This window comes from Ictidomys tridecemlineatus, chromosome 10 (genome assembly GCF_052094955.1).
Source record: "Ictidomys tridecemlineatus isolate mIctTri1 chromosome 10, mIctTri1.hap1, whole genome shotgun sequence".
Lineage (NCBI taxonomy): Eukaryota > Metazoa > Chordata > Mammalia > Rodentia > Sciuridae > Ictidomys > Ictidomys tridecemlineatus.
Genome location: NC_135486.1, coordinates 141,476,377 through 141,499,357, shown reverse-complemented (window position 1 = coordinate 141,499,357; position 22,981 = coordinate 141,476,377). Strand labels below are relative to the sequence as shown.

The 22,981-nt window shown below is 50.0% G+C and overlaps 1 protein-coding gene across 43 annotated transcripts in view; it reads right to left on the bottom strand.

Moving 5' to 3' along the window:
* Positions 1 to 22,981, bottom strand: part of Rbfox1 (RNA binding fox-1 homolog 1) — a 2,023,047-nt gene that overhangs the window by 165,818 nt on the left and 1,834,248 nt on the right. The gene's annotated exons all lie outside the window — the stretch shown is intronic.

Here is a 22,981-nt window from a genome sequence, read left to right as displayed (position 1 = left end):
TTTTTTTAAGAGGTGATAGGGATGTTTGGGGGTAGCAGGGCAAGAGACACAGAAAGCCCGAGGAGAGAAAGAGATGGTCATAGGTAAATAAAAAACTCCCACGAGAACATCGGTGAGAATGATTTTGTAACAGTGCTGCCTGGTTAATTAAAACAGGGTCCTGACGATTACTTGGAAGAGTTTGAAGCCCAGCTCCTTTGCAGGGTCTCTGTGTGAACATAAAACAAGTCATTGCAATACTCTGGGCTCCAGAATTTGCTTCCATTTAATGGCAAAAATGACAGGTGACTTTAGAGCATTATTGGGAGGATCAAATTAAAAATCAAATTGCAACCCACAAAACACACACCGGGCCTGGCTTGAAGTCAGCATCAAATGAACAGAATGGTTAATTCACATCCAGTGAAATGGGAAGTGACATCCCAAACCATCTTTGTCCCCAGGCTTTATAGTCGAAGGTGGCGAGAGGTAGATCATAAAGTCTCACACCAGTGCCCGCAGAATCCCAGGGCCGGTACGTGCTTTGAGGAAAAAGAATGGGCATCTGCTTTCTCACTCTCTTCAACTTTAGTTTTTTTCCAAGCTCAATGTTATTTCCTTTTCTCTCAAAAGGAAAAAATAAAAGCTTGTACCAAAATAATAATAATAATAATAATCCCGACTGAAGCTCTACAAACAGCCCCTTTATTTAAAGCTGCAAATACGTTGTTCTTCCTTTATTGTTAAAATTGCAACAACAAGAGGGAAACGTCAAGACCATTTCAGTTTTATTTGGTCATGTCCCTCTTGCTCAGTGAGGGAAAGGTTCCAAGGGTCCCATCTGCCCTCCTGGCGGAAGCTGCTTAGGGCAGAGCCTCTGTGCTAGGAGAAGAGGGGTGGGGGTGGGGTGCTGGCCAGGTCTGCTCAGGTGATCACACTTGTAATTAAAGCACGCAGAGCAGGAGGAGGTCCAGGTAGGAGAGGCCGCCGGGAACAGGTACTAGTTCAGAGAGCCCCTGGGGAAATTTATTGTTTCTTAAATTCCAGCTCCCTAAAGTCAGAAAGAAAATCCGGGTCAACAGCACGTGCAGCACCCTCACACTCCTGGTTCCAGTCCCACCCTGGAAGTTGTCCGGTGCACCAGGTGGGGGTGAAGCCAGTGCCCTGGGGTTCCTCAATGGGATTTGCCGGCTCCCCCTCGGCACTGCCCAGCCTAGGAGCCCTGGCCTTCCTTGCAAGATGGAAGCTCAGCACACGTGGAGAGCGGCCATCCTCCAGAGCCAAGGACCCCCTGTCCTTGCTGGTAACTACAGAGCCAAACTCCTGTCCGCTGACCCGGGAGAAAGAGGGGACCAGGGGATGAAACCACCAAAGTTCTGGAGAAAGATGGTGGAAAGGCTAGAAAACAACTGGAAAGAAGCAGAACAACCTAAACAGAGAGGAGGGTTTCAGTAAAAACAACCTGGGAGACACAACACGACAGGGCCCTCACCCCCCTAGTAACTGGGGGATCCTTGTTAAGAGTCAGGCGCCAGGACTCCACCTGGGACCTGCCGTCAGCACTGCCCAAGGCCCTCTGAAGCGTTCTGACACACAACCCCAGGGAAAGGCATCCTGCAGGGCGTGCCTCCAGGTTCCAAAATCCAAGTAGGGTCCCACCCTGATCATCTTTAAATAAACTGCACCACATGGGAGAGGCACAGGGTAGTCAGAGTTCACATCTGTCACGAAACCTTCATGGAAGGGAATTGGATTTCAGTGTAAAATAAATGAAAAAGAAAAGCCCCTATGCTATGATTTCCAGGGTTTGCTACCCTCCAACCTTCTACCAAGGCTGCCACACGGGATCCCAGTCAAACACCAGGAAGTCAAGTGCACACGGGTGGAGCTGCCGGCATGTCACCTAACCCTCGTGTGCCCCGGTTTCCTTATTCATAAACTACCCACAGTGTGAGATATTCTTCCCGAGGAGCGTCTTATGAAGCTTGGGGGGGGGGGGATCTGTAGGAATAGGTTTTGTCATCTAAAAATACTTAAGCACATATGTCCCATTGTGGGAATGAAACTTGTCCCTTCTGGTCCAGCAAAGTTCCGCCTCTAAAGAACACAAAGAGGTGAGGGCAGTGGACGGAATGGTCAACTACTGTGATTCAGACGCTTTAATCCTCACACACCCTACGAGGATGACATCACAGTCTCCTTTACAGATGAGAAAACTGAGATGCTCACCTAGCAGAAAAATACCTTCCAACCTATGGGAACTAGTGGAGTAGCAAGTGGAGGAACCTCAGTCGTAACCTAACCTGGTCTTACTGAGGAATTCCTGCTACTGAATCCATACTCAGATGAAGATGGTGGCAGGATGAAGATGACGATGATGACAGGGAAGATGATGATGATGGTGTGGATGATGGTGGTGATGATGGTGGTGCAGATGATGGTGGTGGTGGTGGTAGTGATGAAGATGGTGCTGATGCTGGGGATGTTGATGGCCATGGTGTTGATGGGGAAGAAGGTGAAGATGATTCTGGGGATAGTGAAGATGGTGGAGAAGCTTGGGGATGGAGAAGATGGTGGTGTCAGTGATAAAGATGATAATGATGGCGGAAAGAACCACTCCTTGGGCACCAACTAAATACCAACTTTGTCACCTCAGTTAACAAGAACTGGAGGTAGAGCGGACTGTGCCCCTTGCTCATACGCACACAAGCACTCTGTGCTCTTCATCCAAATCTGTCGACTCTTCAACTCTGGATCCTTCAACTCTGGGAGATGGTTTCGAAGGCCACCTCATTCTGAGAAGCACACAAACCTCCGTCCCTAACTGGGCTGGCTTATGGAAAAGCACTTCTTGGATAAAGAACTCTGCAGTCGCCCTGAGGCCATAACTCACAAAGAGGAACGTGCAAAAAAGATAACAACAAGGATCCACATCACAGATTCCAGCGGAAGCAATTTGCTTCACTTCACTTCCTGGCCTTGCCAGGGAAAAGCTCAGAGGACAGAAGACATCTTGCTGCATCTGACAAACACCAGCCCCAGAAACACACACCGACTCAGTGGGTGGCAGACTTGCGATGACGAGGTGTCATGTTTGCAAAGTGTTCCGTCCTGATTTTCCATTTGGAGGTACAGAAGACAATGTAGGGTTGTTTTTTTTTTTTCACAACTCCTCGAAAGTTAGTGACAATCAAATATTTATGGTGCTTTGTACAAGTCGGGAACGTCGATAGGGGCACTTCTGAGGTGATGTTTCCAGAGGGAAATAGGCTGAGCTTCACACTCTTACAGACTTAGCAGCCTCTGGGGTCAGGGAGGCTCCCAGCCAACAGCAGCAGGTATTTAGGAAAATCAGTTTCCCATCTTGTTCATCCCTATCCCAGGGGCTCAGGGGACCCTGGATTGTGCTTTAAAAGCCTTGTCCCAGGTGGGCCTGGTCTACGCATTTCCTGTCTGGTTTGAACTAGAGGTAAGCTCCCTGAGTACAGGAGCCCCTGTCTCTCGCTTCCCTTCCTGCCTCTTGAATCTCACACACACACACACACACACACACACACACACACACACACACACACACACACACACTCTCTCTCTCTCTCAAAATGTTTTGTGGATGGAAAGAGGGATCTTGAGCTCCTCCCCTCAGCCCTACTCTTACCGAGATTCACTCTGACTGGCTTGGCACCCGGGGCACAGAGAACAAGGTCAAAGCCATTAGCTCTTGCTCTTCCTCTTGGGAAGACTCGTCCCCACTGCAGCAGCCCGAATCTGTCCTGCAGGATTTCCTGCCGAAAGTCACAGGGCACAGGCCTCACCCATCTGTCTGTGACACAGCCCAGAGTGCCCTGTTATGACCTTTCTCGAATACAAAGGAGCGGCCAGCCAGAGCAGCCAGGAATGACTGAGCACCTTCGAAGTACCAGACGGTGGGTGTTGGCCACTCGGTATGGTTCAGGGACGTTCCCTGACTTCACCTGCTCAGGAGCTGTTTTAAGCTGATTTTTAGCTCCCCCCACTTTACAGACAAGAAAGCATAAGGTTAGAGCTAAAGGATTTGCTCCTCAACAGCAGATCCAGACTCAAATGGAGGTCTTCCTCCCCATCCGAGGTCCTTCCATGATCTGTGATGGACCTCTCCACGCCAAGACAAGGGCTGATATCTATCAGGGTGAGGGTGGGACAATTTAGCCCCCAAATATTTTTTTTTTGAGATATTCTGACAAGTTCCTGAAGGATCTGAGGCCAAGTTGGAGAACAGCAGGAGAGCAGGGGATGGAGTTCCTCCTCTGCTGAGACCCAGGACACCAGGTGGGTCAACCGGGCCCTTGACGACAGTGATGCCACTGTTGAAAATGGCAACAATATAATCAGCAGGGTTTCACCATATCCATGTGGATGCCCTAAACGTCCTAAAACTGTCACTCCCGTGAGCAGCCCAGCTCCCTGATCCATGTGTGCACAAAGACTGTCTTCATCTCAGAGGCCAAAGGCTTTGAAAGGCAAAGAGGCTAAGCACATGATTAGAGGTCACCCAAGGATGCACGGGGAAACTTGTTTTTTGTTGTTGTTCTTTTTAGTTAAACGTGACAGTAGACTGTTTTTTGACATGTCATACCTACATGGGGTATCACTTCCCCTTCTTGTGGTTGCGCATGATGTGCAGTTACACTGGTCGTGTGTTCACGTATGAACATGGGAAAGTGATGTCCAATTCATTCCACTGTCTTTCCTATTCCCATCCTCCCTTCCCCCGACTTCCCCTGTCCAAGGGCAATGAAACTTGTACCAATCTAAATCTGACGCTGAAGCCAGACTTTACAACCACTAGGACTTTTAACTTTCTAATCTTTAAATAATTACACATCGTAGTCGGTTTCAAAACAAACACGGAGGAAGGTCTCTGTGGCCTTTATCTTCTTTACCCAACAGAATCTCTTATGTAACCACAATTCAGTGTCAAGAGCAGGAAAAGGACTCCATCTATTCTTTTTTTTTTTTTTTTAAATCAGGGATGGAACACAGGGGTGCTTATCCACTGAGCCACATCCCCAGCCCTTCGACATCTTCTTCTTTTTTTGAAACAGGATCTCCCTAAGTTGCTTAGGGCCTCACTAAGAGGCTGAGGTTGGCTCTCAACTTTATGATCCTCCTTCCTCAGCCTCCCAAGCCACTAGGATCACAGACATATACCACCATGCCTGGCTCCATCTACTACTTTAAATGGCTCTAAATAACACAAGAGTGACAGCAGCAGAGACTAGGTCACTGTGGGTGCCTGCCACCAATGCCATCCCTTCACCAGCTGCCAACCACAGTCACAAATGAGTTGTAGAGACGGAAGGGCAGATGAACAAGTGGAGAATAGAACCTTTGCTGTTACACATTGGCAAAAACCCTTTTCCTAAGGGCAGAGACAGAAAGTGCATTTTAAATCCTACTCCAGTGAGGGTTCTGGGACTTGGAGATATGGAGGAAAGCTCAATGCTAAACAGATGCTCATCATCTCCCTCCACTGGGATCAGGTTACAGATGCTGAAAAACCCCGCCCAAGGGGAAGGTTGGCATTCACACAAATCAGGGCCTCGCGCGGGCACCACATCCTCCATGTCCGTAATTCAGAACCACGTCTTCTCACACACACCCCCTTGCCATGTCCTCCAGGGGGCCAGAGAGTTCACGTCCCTCAGCCACTCACCAAGCTGCCTTCTTCAACTCCAGCCCTGCTCTCACCTGGATACACAACACGGCTCAAACAATCACACGGCTTTGAGGAGACCCGCCACGGTTACGACTCGGGAAATACTTAGCACCCCTACGTTGTGCAGAATGGATTTATAAAACCAAAAAATCGGAGTGTATTTTTAATCATTCAGTTCCTTCCCCTGGAAATCCCAGACCTCTCACAGGACCCTACGCTCCTTTTGGGCAGGTCTCTGCATCATCTTTTGCATTTCCCTCGCTGCTCCTGGGTTTTGTAATCGGGTGTTTGACGTGATAAATATCGGTTGGCTTGCACTCACCTCTCTGTAGAAAGGTGTCTAATCTGGTTATTGTAAGAGGCAAAGATGACAAAATATAACCTTGTCTTTCACTGTGTGTTGCTTAAGTTCTAGGCTCTAATAGTTGGCCAACTGGAAAAGAAAAAAAAAAAAGTCTGTCGTAAAATGAATTATAGTTGGATTTGGAAGAAGTGAAATTAGGAGAGACTGCCAGAAAGCAAGGGCCGTGAACTATTGAAATAGGCAAGAAAAAATGATATTCATGCAATTGTTTCAGCAGCGAAGTACGGAGCACCCTTTGGAAAGAGGGACTGTGCATGGCTCTGGGGCTCCAGGGGGAGCAAGATGGAAGCAGCCCAGGCATCCCACAGCTGCAGCCAGGCAGGAGCCAAGAGGCCACAGGTGCAATGGCACGTGCCACCAGAGGAGAAAGATGAAGAACTAGAGGTTGATCAAGAGCTGCTTTCCTGGAGAAGTGACATCTCCACCAAGTTGAAGGGTGACCAGAGAGGGCCAGGTGGGATGGATGGTAAGGTGGCAGAAAATGTGTGCCAGATGCCATGTGGAAGGAGGGGGAAAACCTCACACCTAGAGTGTCAGAATCAGTGACAAAAATGAAAAAAGAAATCCGTGAGGATATTTTCTGAGTCACAGAACCTGCCGACTCTGGGGCTGAGCTACAGAAGTGTAGGCAGCGGACGCTGCAGCATGTATAGACGCACACGGGGTGGATGACCTAACACCTGCCGGCCAGCTGAGGGTCAACGTGACAATGGCACAGGCCAGGATGCAGCCACTCAGGGGAAGGGGAGCTGAGGGTTTAAATGGCACTTCCTTCTCAACTCAAATGCTTGGGATAGCAGAAATAGATGTAGGAAACCGAGGGCCATCATCTTCTCCACCACCAGCATCAGAGTAACTCAGCCAGAGATGGAGGTAAAGGTTACTGGGAGTGTTTGATATCCTCCTCTGGAGCCTCGCACATCATATCAGAAGGTGGAGAGGATGGGTATCCTCCATGCACATTTAACAGGCGAGGAAGCCGAGCCCAGGTAATTCTCTTACATCCTCAAATTCAGACGGTTTATGGAAGTTCTGGCTGAGATAGGAATTCCCCACACATTCCTATTGCACCAAACTTCTTCCTAAAATCTGCATCCACCTTAAAAGTCTTGCAGTGTCACCAGGCTCAGCTGCATGATGCAGCTTTTATGTGGAGAGTCAGAAAATGGAACAGGGACCTTCTGATGGTTCAAACACAACATGGCTAGACCTCTCATCCGAACAAAAGAGAAACCAAACATTATGGACTTTGCATATTCAACACAACCCACGAAGCCTAAGCACGACAGTATTGAGACCTAACTGTTTTCTTAAGTGTGTTTTAGACCAAATCTGTTCTGGAACTGGCTCTGCTCCAGTATGAGGGTCTCTAAGCCCACACAGCAACCAACACACCACTGGAGGCCGAGAGCCTCAAATCTTGGGTGTAGGTTTGATCAGTGCATAAGTACTCATTTCTGTAGCTAAGCTGTGTGGCTTTGTAAGGTCACCTGCCTGTTGAAATGCAGAGATGAGGAGGCTGCAGGATTTGGAGGAGAGCAGAGCTCTGTTGACTCCAGGTAGAAGAAAGAGTTTTGCATAATGTCAAGGTGGAGGCAAGGAATGTCATGCATTTTTGGAAATATATTTTAAAAATGCCTTATTAGCGGGAAAGAGGGAACTGATAGAGCAATGAGTGATTTTGTTCAGATGCTCTCAGGGCAGACATTCGGCCAAATAATTGTGGGCAACTTAAGACGGTGTAGCTAGTTGACCTAAGAAGTCTGAGGCAGCTCTGGCTAAGAAAACTGAGACTGATGAAGCTAAATCCATTGAATTCAAGAATAGAGACAAGGGGGATTCGCTCAGATATAAGAAACAAAACTATGCCATTTGCAGAAAAAAATGGATTAAACTGGAGAAGATCGTGCTAAGGTAAATAAGCCAGATTCTGGAAGTCAAGGGTCCTACGTTTTCTCTGATATGCAAAAGCTAAAGAGAAAAAAAATGGTGTGTGTGGGTGAATCTCATAAAAATAGAAGGGAGATCAGTAGAGTAGAGGAGGAGAATTGGGGGGAGGGAGGAGAACAGGGGAAGGGGAGATACAGGGGAATGAAATGGAACAAAGTATGCCAGATGCAGGTGCAAATATATCACAATGAATCCCACTACCACGGAGAGTCGTAATGCACCAATAAACATAGTTTTAAAGTTACGAAAGAGCAACCTTAGTACATCCTCCCCTGGGACTCGCTGCCTCTCTCCACAGCGTAACTGCCTGCGGGCAGACTCCATTCTCTTCACTAGCTGGTTTTCCTTATTCAATTTTTAAATGTCTCTTCTTCAGGTCACAAGGAATACTGGAACCTACTCAGTGTAGCCAACAAATCACCTTTATACTCCATTATTGTTAATTCCTATATCTGATTCAGATTCATCGAATGCTTGTAATTACCTGTTGAAATGTTTTTCACCCAAATTCGAATGTTCGGATTCTAGCCTCCAGGATCTTGGAATGGGACCTTATTTGGGGAGAGAGTAGCTCAAGACGTCACTAGTGAAGATGAGGTCAGACTGGGCAGGGAGCTGATGAGATGCAAGTGCCTCTCCTAGCAGAAGGGGTTTTGAAGGCTTCCCGGAAGGTCATGTGGGGGTGAAGCAGAGCCTGGGGGGGCGCGGTGCACCTTCAAGCCATGGTGTGCCAAGGACGGCCAGCAGCCACCCGAGATGAGGTCAGAGACAAGGGGTGGGAGCTCCCTCTCAAACGCCACCAAGAACCACTCTGGCCAAGACCTTGATCTTGGACTGGCAGTCACCAGAACTGTGTGTGGACCAGTAGGTTTCTGTGGCTGAAACCACTCAATTGGTGGTTCTTCATTAGGGTGGCTCTTGCAAAATAATCCACCTTCTATGTGGGATTTGCTGGAGGCAGTGCCCGGCAGAAGCACTCCTAACCCACGAGTGTCAGGCCCACGGTGGACATGAAACAGCCTAGTTGCTCAGGTCAGGGTGCTGTGACCTTGACCTTTCATCTCTCCTTACTCTAAAAGGGGAACCACAGGGCACATGGCAACTCCAATGTCACCCTCTTTGCTCTCTGTGAAGCAGGGGTTGCGATTCCAGTGGGAGAAGCTTGGAACTTGGGTGATCTGTTCATGCCTGCAGCCTCACTCGCTGTCCTGAGGTCGTGAGCACCAACCCTGCATGGTCCCTGAGCATCTGAAATGCAGGGAGCTGAACTGGGAGGCCTGCAGGTGTAAGGTGCAAGGAGAAAGATGAAAGCCAGCCCTTCAACGGTTTAGTTTGATTGATCCTTTAAACAATGTTGTAATGGCACTGGTTTAGGTCTACAGAGTTATAGAGCCGAACAAAACATTCTTGGTTATAAATTGGCAGAGAGTAGGTCAAACAGAATGCTGAAATTAAATTTGCCTATTTATTTTTACTTTGTTTAATGTGGCTATTAGGAAAAAAAATTTAAAAATCTATACATGAGGCCCACAATTTGTTTTCCTATTTGTTCCCCCCTACCCCCAGGGCTGGGCTTGAACCCAGGAATCCACTCGTGCCAGGCAAGGTCTCTACCGCTGGGCCACACCCTTGTCCCCAGGGTGTATTTCTGTTGGACAGTGCTGATTCACCGACCTGCGTGGATGTCACGTAGCCTGGAGTTGGGTCTAGGATCACCAGTGTTGGGCTAATGGGCAAAGCTGGAACCGAACTCAGATCATTTGAATCTGAAGCCCTGGCTCCCTAAGCACCTGGCCACCATCCTGTCCCCTGGAACTGAGGTGAGCATCTCCAAATGTTCTCCTGCAAATACGCAGTGAAGGTTGATCATCCCCTACACCTCTGCCATCCTAAAACCGCTCGCCGTACCCGACCCTGTCTACGTAAGTGCACCATCAATCCCAAGACAGCTTCGCCGAAGGCCGCCTCTGAACAGAATGTAACTTCCACTTTACCAAATCCCACAAAGCTCCCCGGGCTCTGAGAATCTGTCTAGAGTACCTATTTGGGGACAAGAGAGGTAAAAGGCTTTTAAAAGCTTGTTTTAACTCTGTGTGAAATCAACTGACTAATATTTATATGGGGCAGCTTTCTGCAAAGATGAAATAAACTCTCTACAAATAGCCTCCAGAGCTCAGACATCCACTGTGTGAGGTCAGAGAAGAGCCCTTGAACACACTCCAGTATGCAGGACGCTGAAGGCATCCACAGACATCCTGAGTTACATCTGGTTCTGCAAGGTTATCCCCTGGATCGGATCAGAAAGAAACAAGTTCCTAAGTCTCACAGCCACCTAGAAGGGATGTCTTGCATCCCTCCATCTTCTGTGTATTTCCTGACAATGTTTTAGGGCGTGTGAGTTACAGGAGGAATACTTTTTGTCTACTCTGCTAGCTGCTGGTTGGCTCAGAATCAGCACTGGTTTTTTGCACTAATATAACATATAATTCCAGATGAGAAAACAGCCCATCTTCAAGTGGAGATTAAAATTGGGATGCAGAGAGATGCAGGAAAACCAGGATTAGAGCAGGAAGGGTCCCAACCCAGAGGCACGAGATGACTCTCAAGGAGGGTTTGAGAGAGAGAGGTGGAAATCCGAGGGAAAGTGTGCACAGCCTCACCAGGGCAAGGAAAGAGCACAGAGAGTGGGGTGATACGGGGGGAAGAAGTGGGTCCCCAAGAAGCAGGAGCAGGAAGTAAGACTGAGGGCCTATGAAGAGAATCCAGGCAATCACAGAAAGTCGTTTGAATCGGATTCTTTCAACAACGGGTAGCCACAGAAGAGAGGCAGCCGTGGAAGTGACATGGTCAGATTTGCGTTTTAGAAAGACCCTCCTGCCTCCCAAGGTCTTGTGGGTGGGCCCAGGAAGGCGCCGGGGGAAGGGAAGTCAAGATGGCAGTGCTCCTCCCCGAGAGAGGGAGGAGGGCCCCGGGAAGCAGAGGTCACGCTCAGGAGGATTCATCTACAGCCACAGGGACACCGTGAGCTCTGATCCTGACGTTGTCAATACTTTCTGCAAGGGAGACTCATGGATTTTTAAAATTTAATTTCAATAGGATTCTGGTGATTTGGGGGTCGCTGCTGTTCCTTAAAGAGTTTGCAATTTAAAGCAACAACATGAAATGAGGAAACTGCTTTGTGTTCTGTAATCATTTTGTTGTTGTTGTTGTTTTGGGTGTTGTAGTTGGTTTGCTTTTGGAGACGGGATCCCTGCGGCCTTCCTCGATTTCCCAGGCTACCCTGGAACTGCTGGGTGGAAGCTGTCCTCCTGCCTCAGCCTCCTGAGTGTCTGAGACCACAAGAGCATGCCGCTGTGTCCCACTGGTAGTCTTTTCTGATGACATCACTAAAGAGGTCAGATTTAAAAAAAAAAAAATAACCACGCACTGTTAAGAATCACGCTGTTAGAATACACATGCCTTCCAACAACTCAAAGCCTACTCTGAACACTAAGTGTCGATGAGCACTTGAATATATACAGTGCTGGGGGACAGAAGTAATGTGCCGTGGCTGCTAGTGATGATCATTTATAAACCTTATACCCGACGTGGCTTGCACCCCAACTCACCCCATGCTCACGGGGACTCTGGGTTGGACATGATTATCCCCCTGCTACAAGGTGAGGAAACTGAGGCTCAGGAAAAGAGTGTACCAACAAGTACCAGATGGGAACACCAGCCCCGCCTGGTGTGTTCCCACCACATCCCGCCCCCTGGGAATCTGGGGGCTGTTCTTCTTACTGACTTTCCCTCTGGGTGAGAGCCCTCACCAGGAACTGAAAAAATTCAGAAGGAAATTTACATGAGACACTTCAAAGAGATTCCGTTGGTTTTCCAAGAAATGCTTTAGGACCTTTGAGGGAACAAGGGGGAGAAAATAGAAGAAGATAACGTAGTTTTTGGCATTCGGGACGCAGAGTCAGGAAGGGAACTTAGTGCCGTTATGCAGGCCATCTCCAGAGCCATGGCTGGCTGTTCAATTTCAGGCCTCCTCTAAGTAGGAGCGTGGCTGGAGTCGACAGCGGACCTCTGTGCACTGAGACACCCACAGCGTGGCCTTCACTGGATCACTCCTAAAATAAGTCGGGGAACACACCGGCATTTCCCATCCCTGTGCCTAACAGGGAAGAAACACCCAACTCACATTTGCAGTAATAATCACAGTATCTGTGCGGTTATGGTTGCTACTGTTACTGAAAAGACAAGTGACTGACTCGGATGACAGTGTGTACTGGGTAAAGGAAAATTTTCCAGAAAAAAAAAATCCATCAAAAGTCAGCCTGGGAGGAAAGGAGCAGGTGGAGGAGCAGAGACGAGGTTTGAGTCATCACACCCACGACCTCACCATGGGCTGGGAGCACCACACTCGGCCCCGGGGCAGGAGGGGCTGAAGCGCTTGCTTTCTCTGAACTGTGCCTTGGGGTCTTGGAATGACAGCTGGTTCTGATGTCCACTGGGGTCTTTAGCCATGCCATTCTCATCTGGACACCCCGTCCCCCAGAGCCAGAAAGCCAGGCTGTGCACACGCCCTTGTCCTGCCCCCACATGTCCTCCCTCCAGCACTAACTCTGGACACACTGTTGAAGGCTCCCTCAGCCCCGCTCAGAGAAGAGGTGGTTCATGAGCCCCCCCGGGTGCGCATCTCAAATGAGCAAGGTGGCATTGCTTACGAGCTCGGTTCTGCAAGTGGGGTCACTTGGACAGTCTAATTAAGGAGAAGGCAAAATTACGAGAACCAAACTGGAAGCCAGGACTTAATGAGAGGGTGACGGTGATGAGATCATTTTTTTCCCCGCTGTTGCTATAGCAAATTGCCACCAACCTGGGTGCTTCAACACAACGCAGATTTATTTTCTTAAAGCTCTGGAGGTCAGAGTCCAGAATCTGTTTGTGACGTGAAGTCAAAATGTCCCTGGGGCTGCTTTCTGTTTGTGTCTTTGACTGGTTGCTTCTTCACTCCTCCCAGAGGTCCTCACAGGGTCATCTCTTTTCTTGGCTTTTATCGGCTTCTAGTGGCTTCCGGAATTCCTCGCCTTGTGGTTGCTCCCTCCCACTCCACAAAGCGCCTGCCATGGCTGTCCTGCCATCGGGTCTCACCCTGGCACCTCTGCCTCCCTCTTACCAGGACCTGTGATGACCCTGGGCCCAACAGAGGAATGTCAGACCATCGCTCCCTGTCCACGTCCTCATCCCGATCACCTCGGCAAAGTCCCTGTTGCCAGCTACGGTAATGCTCTCAGGTTCCAGTGATTAAGATGTGGGTGTACTGGGGTCACGCCTGGGTCTATCATGGTGATGACCACCTGGGGGAAAATGCCAGGCAAACGGAACTTTCCGAGATGGTGCCAACAGTCCATGTCCACACCGTCACACACAGTGACCACGAGTTTCTCGTAGCTACCGAGCACCTGAAAAGCGGATGATAAAACTGAGGACGTGACGTCTGATCTCATTTCATTTTCACCCGTGCAAAAAGCCGCGTGTGGTCAGTGGTATTGTCTGAGCAGGGCTACTTCTATAATTGGGGACAGTCGCATTCCACTGTGCTACCAAGAGCATCTGCATGCCGTCCCAGCAACGGAGGCCAAAGGATGATTATAGCAAAACACCTGACCCCTCACCACACAGACTTAAGTATCGTGGCGTCATCACATTTACTGGGTGGGAAAGTTGATTCCAGAACCCAGGATGTTTTCAGCACCACGGACAGAAACACAGAGACCAACTGCAGGGACTCCTCTGGCTCTGCAGTTCTCTATCTGGGATGCTGGCGGGTTCTGGTGGGTGGATGAACCTCAGAGAACCGCGTCTTATAGCTTAGACAGATCGTGGGGTGGCGAAGGCAGGACAGAGGCCAAGTCATGCTCAGGAGCAGGTGGCTTACACCAGAGCCTTTCCTGCCCTTTGGCTGGGTAAGTTCAGCGCTGCAAGTTGAGCCGGTTCCTTGGGCAGAGAGAACACGGTTCAGATGCTGGGAAACTGATAGCAGCAAACTCAGCAGAGTTTTTTTAGCCTGGGCATGAGAAACATCAACTGTATTAATCAACGTTCAGGGTGACAAGGGGGAGACGCATGAGTGGTGGGATGAAAATTTATAAGACCTGGAAATACGGCCAGAGAAGTTGTGAGTTACTAAAATTCAAATTCTTCCTAATTTTTTTGTTCTCCATTTGTTTGGTACTAGGGATTCAAATGTGCTAGCACTGAGTCCACCCCCACCCCCCGCCCCCGCATCCTTTTTATTTTTGAGACAGAGTTTTGCTAAAGTGCTGAGGCTGGCCTCAAATTTTCAGTCCTTCTACCTCAGCCTCTCAGGTTGCTGGGAAAACAGGCAAGGGCCACCAGGCTTGGCTTCCTGGAATTTTTATAAGAAGAAACAATGATATTCCATTTGTTATTTAAAAACTGAGTGGAAGTGAACATACCACTAGAAGAACTGTTAGGATGTGTCACTTTGGGGGCAGAGGAGGAAGAACACTTTAGAGGACTACAGACCCAGTTGTTACGTTATTAAGAATAAAAAGCACGGCCCCGTGGTGCACACCTGTCATCTCAGCAGCTGGAGAGGCTGAGACAGGAGGATCACCAGTTCAAAGCCAGCCTCAGCAAAAGCGAGGCGCTAAGCAACTCAGTGAGACCCTGTCTCTAAATAAAATACAAAATAGGGCTGGGGATGTGGTTTGATGGCCCAGTGCCCCTGAGTTCCATCCCTGGTTCACGCCCACCAAAAGAAGAAAAAGTCCAAAAGTTTCATAAAGCAAAGAACTTAGAAAATATCATTCAAAACCTCACCTTGACTTTAGCCCAAAGATCAGGAAGGAATAGTAAAGTGATCTCTCAAAGGGATTCTGAGCATTAGCGGGACCTCGGCCACATCACGGCCTGGCTGGTGTGCAGCGTCTGGTCTAGCCCTCAACAGCTGCATCTGCTTACGATGGAGGCACATCCTCTGCAGACCAAGTCTTAAAGCAAGACCTAAGGTGAGGCCCCTCCTAGGACATGGAGCTGGGGCCTAGGCCAAGAAGACACACGGCAAGAGACAGAAGCAAAGCACCGGGGCCAAGTGCAGGTGGTGGATGGGGAGTGCCGGGGTGCAGGAGACCTAGAGGACGAACATGGCATCACCTGGCTACAAGGGTGGGCAGGTGACTTAGAAACTGACTTCAGAAAAAAAAAACTGCATGATCCAGATCTCTCAGCCCGGTTAGAGGCTGAAACTCTGCTTCAAGGCTGAAGTGGTGTGTGCAGAGGTTGGGGTGGGGGGTGACAGGCATGTGATCCATGTTGTCATCTCCTCTGAATCCCCACTTGACCTGTCACTAGAACAATCACAGCTTTTAGATTTTTCCAATTGTGTGATGCTCAAGAGATTTTTCAGTATTAATTTTGGGGTTCTGCAAAAAACTGAGATACAGTCCAGGTTTCCCTGGGTCCTTAGGACAGTAGAGATGTCCTCGGGACAGAATAAAGTGACCCAAGAATTAAAGGAGAAGCTGCCTGCAGGGAGCTGGTATTGGGTTGTATTTCCTGTAGCTCCCGTCTTTTTTTAGATACAGGAGAGTTCATTCACCAAGGTTGGAAGCCTTCAGTTCACCCAAGGCTGCCAAGGCTCACCCTCCACCAGAGCTGGACCTAGGGACTGGTACAGACAGTTCTTTCAGACCATTTCTGAGTTTGTTAACTCACATTAATTTGAGAGTTGAAGAGGTCCTTGTTGGACTTGTGTTAATTCTTGCCAATTGATAGATCCAGACGTGGAGAGCACGAGCGTGCTACCTATTCCATGTCACAAAAGGGAGTCTGAATGACGCACAGTGAAGCCAGGGGCCAGTCCACTCAGGGGAGTGGCTGTGGGATCCAACACAGACTAGAAACCTAATCTCACCGGGGATGCAGGCCAGCAGAGTTGGGAGCCGGCAGAGTGAGCGGCTCCCAACCAGAAACCGCTCAGCAATTACGAGGGACGCGGGAGCTCTGGGTGAGACAAAGTGTCATTCTTCTCTCCGTAATGAGAAAAGCATCGGCCTTGAAGGAGGAGAAAAAGTCAAATCAGACGTTTCTGCCAATTTATTTTGGCTCAGAAGACTGACGTGAGTTTTGCAGCCTTCTGCTTTCAGAGGCCGGCCCCATGGCCACGTGGAAGGCATGCTCACTCCACACGAACAGGACACAGAGTTAGAGGGGGAGAGAACACAGAGAAGAGCCAGGAGCCACAGACCTACTTTTGCATCCTTATAAAAGAAGCGTTGAGGAGAGAGATGCATGTGGAGAGAGCTCCTCCATTACTTCTCTGGAAACTCTGACCTGGGACAATTGGTTTCTATTTTTACAACGACAGTATTGCTTCACCGAAAGGTGGAAGTACAGTGTTACCTTGGTGCACTACAGTGCGGGTGGTTAGATAATATGCAGAGTTCCTTCTCTAAGTCTCAATGTTTTCATCTCTAAAACAGGAATGGTGAAAGTCGTCACTATGAACGGTAATTCTGAAGAATAAACGGAACTATGTGCATATCATGCTGAGTATTAGGACCTGGCACATGTAAGACATTAATAAATGTCCATCAAAAACTATCAAAAGGTATCTCAGATGGTTGCTGGGATTAAGTAGATACTTCGCAAAGGTAGCCTCTGCATTGCTGAAATAATTCTACTGCTGAATGAAAAAGGAAAGATTTCATGTGGAGGCTGGTTAGTTTCACCTTGCAGGGCGGGTCTGGGAAAGATAAAAGAGCAAACAGCAAGACAGAGGTCAAGAAGCAGAATCCCTGAAATCTGGACAGAGTGGACGGAGACTGACCCAGGCATGGAAGGACAGGGACACTGAAATTTGCAGAAGGTTTTAAAAAGATAAGCAGACAGACAGGTGCTCGCATACACCTGCACAGATACACACACAGATTCACAGGCAGCCACAGACACACAGATAGGCAGGTAGGTAGACAGGCGGGTAGTAGACAGATACATTTTAATCTATACAACTACATACGGATACATTTGGCTCTCTCTAGGTCTACCCATCCCCTACCTGCTACAGGAGAGAGAGGAAGAGGAGGAAGAGACAGGGAAAGAGAAAGGAACCGCACAGCTATGCCATTAGCCAGCCCAGAGTGGCAGAGGCTGAGAGTCGAGAGGAGAGCTGGGGCCCCTCTGCTGGGGAGGACGGGCGTGCTGCAGATGAAGATGTCCAGGGGACCAGCTCCTCAATCAATATCACATGGGGACACGGGAGCAAGGCAAGAGGATTAGCACTCTGCCTGCTCGGGTCTCTTCCCTCTAATAGCTCCCCTTTAATTGAACATCACCTCCCGAGCCTGCTTCCACAGGGTGTCCCCTGCATTCACAAGGTTGGCTTCTTGTAATCTAGGCTCCGAGTTAATTAGAAAAGAGGCCCAGGAAAAAGAAAAGAAGAAGGAAAAAATAAAAGAAAAAGAAAGCATCCGAGGGTGGGATTCCCCGGACAGAAATGATTGGACGCTGGTGATAAAGATTTGCTTTTCCCTGGAATTGAGATTGTCTGTTAAATGGCCATCATCAGCCGCAGGTTCCGCCCAGCCAGGACCTCACCAATAACGTTATCTGGGGCCTCCCTGAAGAGGTTGCTGGGTTCTCAGTGATGAATGAGAAGGCACTTGGATAAGCTGCGGGGGGATTGCTGGGGAGGGTGTGTCTGCGTAGTCAGGTCGAGGGTTCACAGGGGTGTGACAGCACTTGTGTGCATGGTGTCTGGCCTGGGGGTGTGACCGCACGCACATGTATGTGGTGGACCGGGAACGATTCCTTGTCACTGCTCCTCTTTGGGCACAGGTAGGGAAGCGGGAGAGAGAGAGAGAGGTGGTGAGTGAGAATCTGGAAGCACTGAACGGATTTCCCACTTGGGAGAACGTGTGGCCCGTCATTCCCTTACTCCACGCTCTCGATGGTCCCTCTGTTTTGTGATGGTCCCTCTGTTGGGTGCCAGGCAAGGTTCTCTGTGCTGGGCACATCACAAGATGAATTCGTCAACTGCAGGGGCAGTGCCTCCTACTGCAGGAGATGGATACATAAGTCCGTGAATAAAAAATACAGCAACATATAAATGTGACAAGGACAAGGACGTGGAACTAGAGGGTGACAGGGCTGCTGTAGGAAACAAAGCAGGCAGGGAGGAGAGAGCCCTGTGGGGTCTGGGGGAAAATAATTTCAGGCCCAGGGAATGGCGGAGCCCAGAGCCTTGCAGTGGGATTGTGTTTGCAGTGACTGTGGAACAGCGAGGAGACAGAGAGAGGGGCGGCTGGGCTCAGGGGTGGCCTTGGGCCTCGGTGTTGGAACTGTGCCTCTTGCACGGCTTCTCCTCATAAATAGACCCCGGTCTCTGTCCTGCTCCCTGGGTCGCAGCTCAGTGGCTCGTTCCTTAGCTCCACTCTGTAATCTCAGGAGATGCCACTCAGGACGTGATGGATGCCTTACGTGATGCTGGCCGCCTTTCAGGGGGTGCTCATTCATGGACTGGACACTGCGTGCCAGGCACTTCCCCTTCCTTTTCTTCAAATCCTACCCTCGAGGAGAAATGCTATTATTATGCCCAAAGCATGGATGAGAAGCCAAGGAAATGGCCCGAGCTAAGATTGATGAGACCCACCCAAGTGCCACACAGGGAAGAGACTCCCGCGCGAACCCACAGAGAGAACCGCGAAGCTGCGGATAGACACCTCCGGCCACGCCTGCCGTGGAGCTGGGGCCTGCAGTCTGTTTTTTTTGTATAGAAAGCCAAATGAGGAGAGCCTCGGGCTCCCTGGGGCACGTATCTCTGAGGCCGTGACTCACTGTGCCTTCCAGGACAAACATCCATCCCTGCACGGTCTGTGAGGGAGAGGGTGTGGCTGGGCGCCACCACACTTGACCTCAGAAACAGGTGGTGGGCCCCACGTGTCCCAAGGCTAGCCCTTGCTCTTGAGTCTCCACAAGTCAAAAATCAAGTGGTCTGAGGAGGCACAGGGGATGGCCAAGGGATGCCACGTTCAGACATGGGGGAGCTGGTGGGACAGTGATTACACAGGAATATGATGTAAATATCTGAAATTCCCATAGCGGACATCAGTTGGATACACGCCCACATGGAGCAGCCTCCTACTGAAAGCCTCTCCTTGTGATCCTGAGGCGGCGGCCCTTGCCTGGGGGTGGCAGTGGGAACTCCTATTAGGGGGTCCAGAGCTGCTCCACCCCAGGACAAAGGCCACATCCTCAGTTCATGTACTTCCTTCCCTGTCCGTTTTTAAAACCAAGAAAGCTCATGGGGGAGGTAAGAGCCTCCAGCTGGATTCCAGGAAGACCTATGAAGCCTGTTAATCCGTTTGTAATTCTACCAGAAGAAAATGGGGTACCAGGAAGACCCAGAAGCCAGTGCGGTGTCTTGCAGAAGGGCAGGAACCCCAGCTGGACCCACGTTCAGGAATCACTGTGAGGCCCTAGAACAAGGTGAGGCCACACACACACACACACACACACACACACAAAGAGGGTGCGTTTGTGAGCTGTGTGCACGTGTGGATACAACTAGCCATTGCAGTTGTAGATCAAAATCATACGGAGCTCGGTGGACATGCGAGTCCTGTGTTCAACAACCAAGGTGCATACAGCAGGTGGACACACCGGCCTGCAGGAGTGAACCCGACGTCGCTTCATGCACCTGGTCTGTTATTGCAAAAGGGTGAATTCACAGGAGAGGACTTCAGCCCTCACACAAATTTTGATATGCAAGATACAAAAGGTAACCCCGTGACAGAAACCCACGGGCTACGTTCCTTTGGGTTGGGACACAGAGCTTGAGACAGGTCTCTTCTTTAGAATATCCTCATTCATCTGAGAGCCCAAAGGTAGCCATTAAGACAGAAAAGGCAGGGGCCAGAGGGTCTCCAAGCTGGACAGATGTAGCAGGGGCACCTGGGAGCTATTAAAAACACACCCAACGTGGCTCTGCTGGAGAAAAGGCAGAGCATCCAGCCACCTTGGCGAAGACTACAGCAGCTGACTGTGTGAAGCCGGGACTGCCATGCCACCCAGCAATTCCAGCGTGAAGGATTTACCCATGAAAACTAAAAGTACGTCCACCTGCAGACATGCCCGATTCCACAGAATTCATAATAACCCAAACTGAAAACAAACGTCCATTAACTGGTGCAGAGAGGAGTAGGCTCCACCGTGGAACACAACCCAGCAGTAAAAAGAGCAAAACGTTCGCACATGCTGCATCGCAGAGGCATCTCCAAACAGGATGCTAAGAGCAAGGCTTCCAGCACAAGAGACCGCACAGACTCTCGCTCCCACTGAGAGCAAATGCAATACGACAGACAGAAAGCAGATGATGGGGGGGGGGGAGGCGGGCTTGGGGGGGTGCAGAATAATCTGGAGATGAGTGAGAGGCATCACTAGAGAATGAAGGAGCTGTGCTGGAAGTTCTAGATCGTTCTCAGCTACCAAAATGTAAGCGGTACCCTCCAGGGGATGGCTTATGTTACACATAAAGAGCAACAATGTAAAGATATCCTGTGGAGTCTTCACTGCAAGCCATCTAGAGGGTGATTTCTCAGAATGAAAAGCATTTTAACTGTGCTCATGCCTGTTCCTTCAGCCTGGATACACACCCATGTGGCCGCAGGGACCTGTTTTCCCCATCTCTACAATACCCATGTTTCCCATCCGATGGGACAGTGAACAGTCTAATGTCAGTCATCTCAATAAGACCACTGTCCGTTCCTCAGCCCACACCTCAGCCCAGGAAGGTCATTTGTCGATGACAAGGTGGGCATGGCAGGCAGGATCTGAATGTCACTGCCACAGAACCCTCTACCATCTCCCGAGGGCTCACCAGTGCCAGACTTGGCTCTCAGTCCTTCTCCTGTCTGCTCTCCTCAGAGGACAACACTCCTGGGCTCCCTTTACAAATGAGGGAAGCAGGGCTACCGGAAGGGAAGGGACTTCCCACGTAGGCATGTTTAGTGATGTCGGGCTGGGCACAACGTCAGGTGCGCCAGACTCTGCAGCCAGGCTCTTAGTCGCCAACCTGAGTATGGCGCTGTTTTCCTCTAGCTCTCACAGGGCCCAGGAGGACCAAGACAGCAGGATGAGCCCACTCCCACAGATAGGAAGGGATGATGGATAAACCGTGTCTGCTGCTCCTGGAGTCAGGTCACAGCCCTGTCACAGTTGGACAGACTCGGTTCTGCCCCCGTGGGACACACGCCATGCAGGCTGCGCCTTTCAGTACCGGGTGGCTCCCTTCCCTCCCGCCCTGTTTCTGGCTGAGCGTCCAGGGTCCTGGCCTGGGGAAACCAAGTAAGGCAGCAAGCACAGTGTCAGATCCCATATCCAGGCGAAGGCCTTCTGTAACCAGGAAGAAGTCTACAAGGAAATCCTTGCAGGCCAAAGCGGTTTCCCTCTGGGTTGTTCTAGCAACAGCCAAGCCCACCTCGTAGACACAGCACTCAGGATTTGGGGACAGAACATCCCAAGATGGTGGGAGGACTCACCTCCATAGAGGGGGACAGGCAGGTGCCCACCAGCACACCCAAGAGCATCTGGAAACACTCAGGAAAGAACCTTCCCCAGTACTCAGCGGTCTAAACCCAAGTTGGGAGCCTCTGCCGGAGAGGCCACTGAGGAATCTTCTAGAAAGACATCAGGAATTCATGTCCCCGGGACTGAGTATCGTCTTCCGTGACCGCCTCCCGACCCGGGCCCCAGGGACAGCAATGCTAAAAGTTGGGTCTACATTTTCCAAAGGAAGAAGAGGAGTCGGAAGGGACCTCCAGGAGAGGTAGCAAGGTGCAAGGCTCCTGCTGGCCCTGGTGGCCCTGCAGCCAAGATCACCACAGGTGCAGCAGATGGGACAAGCTGCCTGGAGCCCTGCAGACTCCTCTGTAGGGGGAGCTGTGACCCCTGCAGAGCCTGCTTCCTGGGAACCAGGGAAACGGGAGCTGGCAAGGCTGTGCTCAGAGGACTCAGGTGGTGACTCTGCCTGGCACTCTGCCTCTGTCAGGCCACACGAACTTCCCTGCAACGCAGTGGGCGGACACTAGAGAATCTCACTGCCATTCCCATGACCCAGGAGAGCTTGCTGCCAGGCTGGCCATCCCCAGCCCTTGCTGTGTAGACACCCGTCTTCAAAGCTGCAGGGGTTGGTGTGTGTGACCCTCAAAGGCGTATTGTAAGTCTCATAGGAGAAGTCTCAAGTCATTTTTCAACCAAAGATGCGGTTGATGTTCTGTGCAGGATTTGGTCAGAAATTTCGCAGCCCCTCCTCTTTTTAGGACAGGTGGGCTTGCAGGGCAGTTAAAGAGAGGACAGATTCTTGCCAGCTCAACCAAAGACAGTCAGTTGCATTACAGAGCCATCTCAATATCCCACCTAGGAAATATTGATATTATTTAAAAAAGAAAACTCTGGATAATTTAGCAGCAAGGCATAGCTAATATCACAGGTAATATATGCACACAGCCTACAGAAATATCCACAGGTGGACACGTTCGTTAGATAACGTGATTGACATTATCCACCAGATTCTAAGTACCCTGAAGACGGAGCTCCATTTCCACTTTATCCCTTGCAATTCTGAGTCTCTGCTGTGTTCATTTATACTATTCAATTTCTAATGCTGCCTTGCAGAGTGTGAGACGCTATCCCAATTTTAAAAAAGGTGCATAACTGAGGTCAGAGCAGGGTAGTTTGTCCAGAGGTCCTCAACAAGGAGGGGCAGAGCTGGAACTCAATCTTAAGATCTTTCTTTCCCCAGAGCCGGGTTCTTGGGCCACATCACTCTGACACCAGGAGAGAGGCAAGTGGTGCCAGCCCCGGAGCCTGCAGAGAAGGGGGGGGCCTGCCGAGTCTCCTCCAGCTCCTTCCCGGAGCTCCCACTTGCCCTCGGAGGAGAGACGCGGCCCCACAGCCCCGGAGGACAACTTTTATCCAGGAGG